This window comes from Triticum dicoccoides, chromosome 5B, assembly GCF_002162155.2.
Source record: "Triticum dicoccoides isolate Atlit2015 ecotype Zavitan chromosome 5B, WEW_v2.0, whole genome shotgun sequence".
In the NCBI taxonomy this organism is placed as follows: domain Eukaryota; kingdom Viridiplantae; phylum Streptophyta; class Magnoliopsida; order Poales; family Poaceae; genus Triticum; species Triticum dicoccoides.
This window is the reverse complement of record NC_041389.1, coordinates 289,505,700-289,515,075: the sequence shown is the minus strand read 5'-3', so window position 1 is coordinate 289,515,075 and position 9,376 is coordinate 289,505,700. Positions and strand designations below refer to the sequence as shown.

General features: G+C 47.0%; 1 pseudogene; it reads right to left on the bottom strand.

The window, feature by feature from the left end:
* Positions 1-5,782: 5,782 nt before the first annotated feature.
* LOC119309404 lies at positions 5,783-9,171 on the bottom strand (annotated as a pseudogene).
* Positions 9,172-9,376: the final 205 nt, after the last annotated feature.

The window sequence follows — 9,376 nt, the reverse complement described above, 5'->3', positions numbered from 1 at the left end:
ACTAATGAGAGCCGGAGCAGCAGCAGCAGCAGCGCGAGCGAGAGCCAGAGCAGTTGCAGCTAGTGCCGGTGTGGAAGTCGCCGCCGAGGAAGCAACGACATGGGGGAGAGATGCCGCGGATGAAGTGGTCGGAGACGGTGCCGTCGATTGAGACCCACCATGGCTGCTCGGTATCGAGCACCGGCAGCCCCGTGAGATCGAATAAAAGATAAAATGCAGCGGTGAGTGCAGAACCTCCTTGGTGGCGCCGAGTGGGCCTCGGCTTCATCGGAGGATTGGTGAGGGTGCTGCGGTTCCGGTGGGGCAGGTCAAGACGGCATTGTGGGGATGGAGGTAGCGCGATAGACGAGGCGAATGTCGGGGCAGCTCCTTGGAGGTGGAGGACGGGGCGGCTGATCCGGCGAGACGTTGAGATCGACGACGGATCCTCATCCGGTGTGGTGGATGAGGGACGGCGAGCTATTATGGTGGATGACGTCATCGGGGAAGAGTCTCCGGCTGGGCGGTGGTCGGGAGGTCGACAGAGGAGCGTGGGGTTTCACGGATTTTGGCGGCCTCGGTGTGCGAATGGGGGGACGAAGGGGAAGGTAGGGGAGCCATGGCTTAGGGACACGCTTGTCAAAAATGTAGGGTAAGTTACCAGTGTACCCCCACTGGTTTTGACACCGCAACGTCGAGCCGGCATTTCCGGCTGAGGGGTAGAAGGGGGATCTCGCGTGTCTGGGCTGCGGAACCGATTTTGAATGAGGAGAGAGTTTTTGCGCGCGTTGAAATTTCGGGATAACAAGGCATGGAGAGGGTTGAAGAGGTGGGAGTTTCAAAGCAGATGAGACAAAAGATACTCGAGCTTGAAAATTTCGGGATAACAAGGCGCGGATTCCTTGTTCAGCAGAACAAACTTAACGTGTACAAAAAACAATTCATACAAGACACAAGAGAGTCATGTCCCCTTTTACTATATTGCTATAGATGTCACTGAAAAAACTACAAGAAATGTAAAAAAACCGGGAGAACAAGATTACCCTGTACAGTACCAAATCGATTCGCACTTCCCTCAACAACAACAAAAAACAAATCAATTCCCACCAAAAGAAAGAGTCATGTCCCTTTTTATATGATTACAAATGCCAGGATCTCGAATTTCAGTTTTTGAATCCATGTTATGTTGAAATCGAATATATCGTTAGGTGACCTTGCGGTTTATAATGGATGTAGTCCTACATTTTGATCTTCCATTATATATGAACATTTTACTCCACCCTAAGAACATATATATTGTTGTCTACCATATGGACTAAATTTGAATCAATTTTCCTTATTTGAATACGATTGTTGTCAAGTTATACAATCATTTAAATATTATCTTGATAACAAAAACATACATATAGCAGTAATCATATTTCACTATGAACTACATGTACCATACGATCTCCAATCCAAATATTTGTATCCATTTTAAGTTTAATTCAAATAAGAGTACATTGGTCTAGGTAGCGAGATGTTCAGGATAATCTAAACCCTGTTTTCATATGTATATTTTTTGGCTGAATTGGGACAAGTTTTGGTATAAGCTTCTTACAAAACCGGAGATTCTCTCAACAAGCCTCCTGGTTCCGAGAGGGGACGTGTCACCTTTGTGTGCAAAACGATATACGCTTCCTCCCCCATGATTTTCTTTACAGAGGCAACATAGAACTATATGAGTGCCCTGTTAAATTTTGGAATTATTCTGGGTTCATTTAGCCTTTTTATACATTAATTGAGTTTTTGGACATTTAATGTGCATAATAAAATTTGAACTGCAAGCACATGCTCCGGTGCACCAACATTGGTTGAAAAATCACATGTCTGTCCTTAGGTGAATTTCTAGGTCCCATGCAAGAAATGGGAATCAACTTCAAACATCTTGGCATCGTGACTCGGCCGAGAACATCGAGAAACTTGGTTTTAAAATTCATGTAAATCCAAAACTCGCTTGGAAATCATGAAACTTGGCAGGTGTCATGTCATGGCACTAACATGTTGTGGTAAAAAATTGTACGATTTGGAATAAGTTTTGGTATAAGCTTCTTGCAAACCGGAGCTTCTCTCAAGAAGGCTCGTGGTTCTGAGAGGGAATGTGTCACCTTTGAGTGTGAAATGATATACACTGCCCCCCCTTGAGTTTCTTTATAGAGGCAACATAGAACTACATGACTGCCCTGCTAAATTTTGGAATTATTCCGGGTTCGTTTGGCCTTTTTATACGTTAATTGAGTTTGTGGTCATTTAATGTGCATAATTCAAATTTGAACTACAAGCACATGCTCCCGTGCACCAAAGTTGGTTCAAAAATCACATGTGTGTCCTCGGGTGAATTTCTAGGTCCCATGCAAGAAATGGGAATGAAATTCAAACATCTGGGCATCGTGGCTCGACCGAGAATATTGAGAAACTTGATTTTAAAATTCTTGTAAATCCAAAACACGCCTGAAAATCATGAAACTTGGCATGGTGTCATGTCATGGTACTACCATGCTGTGGTAAAAAAATTGGCCGAATAGGAACAAGTTTTGGTACAAGCCTCTTACAAACCGAAGCTTCTATCAAGAAGGCTCGTGGTTCTGAGAGGGAACGTGTCACCTTTGAGTGCGGAATGATATACGCTGCCCCCCCCCCTTGAGTTTCTTTACAGAGGCAACATAGAACTACATGAGTGCCCTGTTAAATTTTGGAATTATTCCGGGTCCATTTGGCCTTTTTTATACATTAATTGAGTTTCTGGTCATTTAATGTGCATAATTCAAATTTGAACTACAAGCACATGCTCCCATGCACCAAAGTTGGTTGAAAAATCACATATGTGTCCTTAGGTGAATTTCTAGGTCCCATGCAAGAAATGGGAATGAAATTCAAACATATGGCCATCGTGGCTCGGCCGAGAATTGAGAAACTTGGTTTTAAAATTCTTGTAAATCCAAAACACGCCTGAAAATCGTGAAATTCGGCAGGGTGTCATGTCATGGTACTACCATGTTGTGGTAAAAAAATTGGCCGAATAGGAACAAGTTTTGGTATAAGCTTGTTGCAAACCGAAGCTTCTCTCAAGAAGGCCCGTGGTTCTGAGAGGGAACGTGTCACCTTTGTGTGCATAATTCAAATTTGAAATACAAGCACATGCTCCAGTGCACCAAAGTTGGTTGAAAAATCACATGTGTGTCCTCGGGTAAATTTCTAGGTCCCATGCATGCAAGAAATGGGAATGTAATTCAAACATCTGGGCGTCGTGGCTCGGCTGGAAACATTGAGAAACTTGGTTTTTTAATTCATGTAAATCCAAAAAACGCATGAAAATCATGAAACTTGGCTTGTGTCATGACATGGCACCAACATGCTACGGTAATTTTGCTGTACGATTTGCGAAGGCGCACACATTAACAATCAACAAAGTCATTTTGGAACAAGTGTTGTCATGTTACAATCGGAAACACAAGTATTACTAAAATCGTGGGCGTTCTATTTACCATTTACGTGTAGCCATGCGTCCCCTTTTTTTATTAGCTAGGAGGCGCCGTGTAGGGTAGCTATTTGAGTACGGGAGGCGTGCGATTAGACCCCTGCGCGTGCTTATCGGGAGGAGAGCCCTTTGACCTCCATCTGTCGTCCACCTCTCTCCCAAGATCTCCATTAATGGTGCCCGAGCCTCTGTGTAATGGTGTGGCTATGTCTCGCTCGACTAAGATTTAAGAGAGAAAAAAGAAAATCTGAAAAGAAATTTTTGCATGGATCTTAATGTAATATCCGACGGACCTATATAGCATCTACTGTGACTTATAGCAAGACTGATGAATATATAAGGACGATGACAGTGGATAATAATTGTCTTACATAATTAGGAAGATAATTAAAAAGCCACATGTGGCTACGCCCGAAGGGAAAAAGAAGAAGACAACGATCTGGCTTGTTGATCTCTACTTTCTTGATGCGTTGATGCAGGCCGCGGGAACTAGTCTCTGCGGCGAGAGGCGATGAGCTCTGTCGTGTCCTCAAGACGTTGCTTGAGAGCATCCACGGATTCCTCCACCAGCCTTTGGCGCTCGATGCGGAGCATTTCATTCTCGTCTAGAAGTTTCTTGACGATGATGCCAGTCCTCTTCAACAACGCACTGGTCTCCTCCTGCTGCTCTGCACTTCGGACGATCTTTGCCCTCAGTAGGTCGCGCTCGGCCCGGAGCCTCTCATTGCCCTCCCTTAGTTGCCGGATGACGTCGGTAGCCCATTCAAATGAGGATTTCATGTCGTCCTGCAACCTCTCCCAGCCGGAGATCTGATCCATCTGGCTATGGACGATCACATGCATGCGCCTATAAGAGTCGTCGCCTGCCCACGAGACATTTTCCTAGGCGCCGCGGCGCGGCGGGATATCTCTGTTGCACTCGTGGCATGGCGGGACATCACTGCTGCTTCCACGGCGCGGCCAGAGCAGTCTGCTGCATCGACGGCATGGCGGGACCTCCGTGCTGCTTCGGCGGCATGGCATGACCTCTGTGCTGCTACTTCCGCGTGGCGGGACATGTCGGCTGCTTTCGAGGCGAGGCGGGACATCTCTCGTGCTTCCGCTTCCATGCTCGCCTCTCCCTGGTGGTAATCTCTCGACCCAGAACTCACGCTGGCCATGGCAGACGCAAGGGAAGGATGCTGAATGACTTGTTTGTTTTTGTGGATGAGGAGTTGAGGAGGAATGTGCAGTCATATTGGCATAGTAGTGTTTATAACCGAGTACTAACATGTTCCTAAGTGGGAAACCAAAGAATCCCAAAACACTTAGGCGCGGTGCATTAACTTCTACCTCGTTTCTTGTTTCTTGACATATCAACCAATAAGAGATGTGGGTGTGCATGCTTTTAATGACTTGAGACTACCAAACACGACATGCAGTGGTTAGTTCATTCCATGCAATGCTATTAATTAGCAAATAAACATTAAGTTCTCTCATTTTCCCCTCCTCCTTGGTCACGGTAATGATAGAGGGAGTAGGTTGTGATCAGTGTGAATAGGTTTGCAATTAAATATAGCGTGGTAGTATTACTAATTTGGAATGTGGCGAGACACGCTCAAAATTTATTGATGGTTTAGTTTCGAAGTGCGGCACTATTCCCGGATGGCGTAACGTGGGCACGTGTTCTCGGCTGTGGTGTAGCATATGCCATGATACTAGTTCTTTTTCTACCGCTGTGTATGTGCAATAACTGGCACCGTCGGATGCATATCTTATGCTTATTGGGGCGTTCGACAGGAATAGCCTCGTGGCGAGCTATAGACTAGTCTTTTTCAGACGCATTACACCTATCTCTCGGGACTTCTTTCATGCACCATCTCTAGCTCCTTAGGTCGATGCCACCCACATACACTTGTAATCTGAGTTTACTATGTTATACAGGAAGAGAAGAGGTGCGCGCACGCACTCGTCCTCTCTCACACAAGCATCTGTAGCTATGAATTGTAGTGTTCTCAACCATCCGATTGGCTCTATCATAGGTTTCACATTGCTCCTTGGCCTTGAGATAGTACTAGATGTCTTCATTTATGACTTTGTAGACTCATTTTGCATTGGAAAGCGCTATGTGATGGTAACATATTATGTTACTCTATTCGACTATTGGAAATTACTTTAACTGCTGATCTGATGTTGAAGTAATTGCTGCATCGCCACTAAAGCCCACCATCTCTTAAGCTAAAGTAGACCAATCTAACCCCTATATTAGCATATTACTAAGATAAACAGAAGGCATTGTAGAATCATTTAGGACGTGAGCTTGTCAATCTGAATGTGGAGGGACACCAGCTTAGCCCCGGCCAGCAGCTTGGGCGGAACTGTGAAGAAGGTCAGCTCGTGCACGGCGACGTCGCGGGGATCCTTGCTACTTGTCACCTCCATTTCCACCTTGATGGCGCCGGTCCTGCCTTTCTTCCCCGGCGGGCCATTCGCCCATAGCTTGGCCATGTAGTGCGGCAGTGGGGACGACCCCGCTCTGATGGAGACGACCGACATGGCGAGGCGCGCCAATGTAGAGCACGCCGCCGACCAAGAAAAATGCGCGGCCGTCCTCCTCCTGAACAGCATGAGTCGTGGCTCCGACAGTGGCACTTGCAGCTGGAGCACCTTGCCGTACTGGATCCTGTGCACGGGCATGGGATGCACGGTGCTGATGTGGTGGGAGAGCGCCGGCGGCGGGCCTTCTTAGCCGCATACGGGCACGGGGCATTTGCAGGGCACGAGTGGACACACACTCTGGTGATCGACGAGCTTGTGGTAAGTGATGTAGAGCCCACAGCCTTCATGCGGGCACTCCACCCTCACCAAGGAGAGGACGGTGTCCACCGCCGTGTTCTGCACATTGAAGCCACCGCCGCACTCGCACTTCTGGCACTGCCGCTGGTTCCCGGGGCGCTCGACACAGCTGTTCGTGCAGGCCAAGTGCCCTCCCTTGCACTACACAAATCAATCAAACAGCACATCAATCAAGAAACTTGCACCTTGCTCGATTAGCCGAACGGAGGAGGTGTATTCAAACCTTATACACTGGAGGATTCAAGGGGCGGAGGCACAAGGGGCAGTCGAGCAAGGTGAGGTCCATTGAGACCATAGAGAGATCCATCGTCGGGTCCCATTCCGTCTGCATGATCTCTCCCTCCTCGTGCACAACCATCTCTCGCTTTATTAGGGTCGGGGCATTACAAAGCTTTACCGTCACATATTCATACTACTTCAAGGTGCATTAAATCAACACATGCAAGTATCAAAAGGAGAGTCACGACATGCATGCATGCATGCATGCATTGTAATTAATGCATTGGTAAACACAAATTATTGAAATATATCGAGTGCAGTGCTTTGATGTGTCGCGTCAACTCGTACAAGACCGAGAAGTTTGGTTACTACAATGCCCTCTCGCCTTAACCGCACCTGCCTTTGGCTGCATGACAGGTGGGCCACCCACCTGTTGGGCGCACCTGTCATAGACGGAAAGGCAGGAGCAGTAAGTCAATGAACCTGCATCCCTCCCTCGCCCATGAGCGTCGTGGCTGGCAGGATTAGGAGAAGCTTTTGTTCGCTACACGCTCTCCCTCCCGCACGCGGTGGACATGCAGCAGTTCAATCGGTGTCAGATGGCCAGAAGCATACTGTAGTACTCCTCCAATGCAGTAGTACTCCATCATTTTGTTCAACTTCTCGAAGAGGCGAAGAGCCAAGCGCAGCCCGGACGCTCGTGTGGCAGTTTCATGTGTAGCGTAGTCTAGGATAGCGTGTATAGTGCCTATAAGCTTAAAATCGTTGGGGTCGGCTCCATGCTTTTTTTGTTTAAAATAATCTTCTGGCCCTACCTATCATCCTGGTGATTGTAGTTTGCACGCTCATCTGGTCAAGACAGGAATATATATTTTAATTTGTGGTGGGGTAAATGTTAGAGGTTGCAGCAAATGGAGTATTGTATACTGCGGGTCTTTCAGCCAAGTTTAGAGGCAACCATGTGGGGCCAGTGCTATGATGTGTCGCGTCAACTCGTACAATGAGGAGAAGCTTGATTTCACTACTACACGCCTTCTCCCTCGCCCATGTGGGCGGTGGCTCGCAGACTAGGACATGCTTTTGCTTATAGTACTACAACAAGCTATCCCTCCCGCTCGCGGTGGACGGACATGCAGCGGTGGATTCTATATTGTAGAAGCAGTAGTAGTAACATCATTGTTCGTCTATTCGAAGAGGCGAAGAGCCAAGCGCAACCCGAACATGGCAGTTGCGAACCTTGGAGCATGCATATACATGAGACAAAATTGCTATGTGAGCCCACTATTACTTGCTAGTATAGCCCTGTAAACCAGAAAGGAGTATTTGCCTTTCTAAGATTTCAACAAGTGACTAGACTACACCAAGACGGAGTACATATGGAGCAAAATGAGTGAATCTACATCATAAATAAATACGTAGCTCGTTTTCCTCTCCGCCTTGGTCGCGGTGCACAATATTGAGTATAATAGTACTATCATCTTGAAATTTACAAAGTCACCATAGGCACCTCGTCATCGATGGGAACGTCTCCTGACACGCGATAGACGCGAGCGGCAGACGCCTCCATAGGTGCTTGAATGCCAAGGAGGGAGAGGGTAGAGGTTCCTGAGACATTGAATGGTCAATGATGCATCCTCAAATTACATGCAGAGGGAATTAATTGCAGAAGCAGAATAGAGCCAGCACGATGTGAATGCAAAAGAGTTTGGATTCTCATATAAAGGTGCCCCACCACTCCAATCCATCTACTCCTAGTCTCTGCGCAACACTGCTCACTCCAGTCCAAGACCAAGTGACCAGAATCTAGAAGCACCAATGGAGGCGATGGACGCGAGCGGCAGTCGGCTGTGCCAAATCATCCAAGGCGTCGGCCTGCTGTAACATCCCAATTTTCAATTTGGATGTTATACATAGGACATCATATGCATATCATATTTTATTTGCATTTTGGGTTGTGATCCTAGAAATCTTAAGCAACTCAAGGACCCAAGGAGAGAGTTGGAGATTTCATAAATTTTCATATTTGATTTTTCTCAAATTTGAAAAGAGGATCAATTTGGTGTTAATATTTTTCTCTCCAAATATTTCTAATATTAAAAATAAAAGAGAGAAGATAATATGATTTCTTCAAACGAGAGGAATATTGGAGGAAATTTTTTAAAATCAAATATAAATTTTAATTGGATTTTATTTGAGATTTTTATTTAATTAGAAAAATATGCATTTTTGAAAATTGCAATTTTAGGCCAGAAAAATGTTCACTTTGTTCTAGATATTTTATATAGACGGTGAAAATTATGTTTGGCATTTTTAGAATTTCTTTTTATAGTTTATTAGGATTTTTCTTTGGCGGAATTTATTTAAAAAGGTTTCATGCCCGACTGGGCCGAAGGCCCAGCAGAGCCGGGCCGAAGCCCACAGCAATGCCACCTTCCTCCCGCCGCCGCCGTGCGTGGCACGGACGGCGAGGAGAGTTCAATCCAGACTCCCGCTCGCGCCGGCCCCCTCCCCAAGCCGCGAGCCTTCCCTCCTCCTTAAATACCACGCCGCCCCGACGCCTCTCCACCCCGTCCCGAGCCGCCGCAGCCACCGCCGCCGCTGCTCCGCCGCCGCAGCGCCATCGCCCCACCTCGCCGACGCCGCACCGCCGCCCCAAGCCGCCGCTCCGCCGTAGCCCCCCCTTGTCGGATCTCGCGTCGCCGCCGACATCCTAGTTTTTCTTGAAGAACCGGTAAAAACCGCCGCCGTCGCCCCAGTTTTTTTTGTTTTTCGTTTTGGATCTGTTAGATCGGTTTTTCTTCGGTTTCGCTCTTTAGCGAACGTTCA